Here is a 1,886-nt window from a genome sequence, read left to right as displayed (position 1 = left end):
GAAATATATGGATATATCCATTTCATGTCAAAAGAGATTCTTTATTTGTACATTGAGCCCTTTAGCGAGTCTGACTATCCTTGTCTTTGTTTATGTCTCGGGTTGGAACAAATTACTATAATGCGCCCCCGCCTACGGATTAGTCGACATTTTTCACAAATTTTACGAACGGAAGCTCTTATTTTCATATTTGTCATTCCTTATCTTAATTCTGAATCTACTTCTTGGTAGAAAATAAGTTTCTTGCAATTTTTGATCTCGAATCGTATTGAATAAAAACCACCTAATCTTTCGAATCCTTGTTTCGGAGTCGATAAATTATACGTCCTCTGGTTGAATCATAACGACTTACTTCAATTTTGACTTTATCTCCTGGCAGTATCCGTATAAAACTACGTCGGATCTTTCCTGAAACATAACCTAGAATCAGATCTTCATTATCTAACCGAACCCGGAACATGCCATTTGGCAGCGATTCGGTAATTAAACCTTCATGAATCCATTTTTTTTCTTTCATTTCAGGTAAAGCCCCCTTGAAGTATCAACTAATGGAGGAGAAAAGATATTAGACAACTCACCCCCTTTCTTTTTTTTTTTACAAATAGGAAGAGGTTTCGGATCCCATTTGGATATTAAAAGGATTACCATATATAACACAAAATTTCTCCGCCGATTCCTTCTAGTCGAGCCTCCCGGTCTGTCATTATACCTCGCGAAGTAGAAAGAATTACAATTCCCATTCCACCTAAAATTCTAGGAATTCGTTGCGAGTTACAATAGATTCGTAGACCGGGTCGACTGATCCTTTTTAAATTTAAAAAATTTCTATAGGGTCTTTTCCTATTCCTTCTATGTCGCAAGGTTAAAACCAAAAAATATTTATTTTTTTCTTGATGTTTTCTGACGTTTTCGATAAAACCTTCTCGGAAAAGTATTTTAACAATATTTTCGGTAATATTAGTGGATGCTATGCGAACAACTCTTTTTTTATCCATATCAGCATTTCGTATAGAGGTTATTATCTCAGCAATAGTGTCTCTACCCATGATGAACTAAAATTATTGGTGCCTCAAAATTGGATATAATCAACATGTTTTTCTTTTTTCTTTATTGGTTTATGAATATGAATTTTTCAAGGTATATGCGTGAGACACAATCTACGAATTAATCTAGTTCTGAATTTATTTCTTTCAAATACGCAAAAGATATCGCGATCTCATTTTATTTTATAATACCTCGGGAGCTAATGAAACTATTTTAGTAAAATTTAATTGTCTCAATTCCCGGGGGATTGCACCAAAAATTCGAGTTCCTTTTGGATTTCCTTCTTGATCAATCACAACTGCAGCATTGTCATCATATCGTATTATCATACCGCTGTCACGTTTAAGTTCTTTACAGGTACGAACAATTACAGCTCGGACTACTTCTGATTTTTCTAGGGGCATATTTGGTACTGCTTCTTTGATCACAGCAACAATAACGTCACCAATATGAGCATATCGACGATTACTAGCTCCTATGATTCGAATACACATCAATTCTCGAGCCCCGCTGTTATCCGCTACATTTAAATGGGTCTGAGGTTGAATCATATCAATTTTTTAGTCTATTCTTCCAATGCAAAGGATGAAGAAAATAAAAGAAATATTGTTTGTCCAAAAAAAGAAACCTGCGGTTTTGTTTCATCCCCAAGACTCATTTCTGTCGGTTCTACATTTTTATCCTTTATCCCGAAATAATAAATTGAGTTCGTATAGGCATTTTGGATGCTGCTATTAAAATAGCCCTTCTAGCTATATTTTCGGTTACTCCACCCATTTCATATAGTATTCGCCCCGGTTTAACAACAGCTACCCAATATTCAGGGGATCCTTTTCCCGAAC

This window comes from Sesamum indicum, unplaced genomic scaffold, assembly GCF_026168435.1.
Source record: "Sesamum indicum cultivar Baizhima isolate 11 unplaced genomic scaffold, ASM2616843v1 HiC_scaffold_123, whole genome shotgun sequence".
In the NCBI taxonomy this organism is placed as follows: Eukaryota; Viridiplantae; Streptophyta; class Magnoliopsida; order Lamiales; family Pedaliaceae; genus Sesamum; species Sesamum indicum.
Note: the sequence above shows the minus strand (reverse complement) of the source record.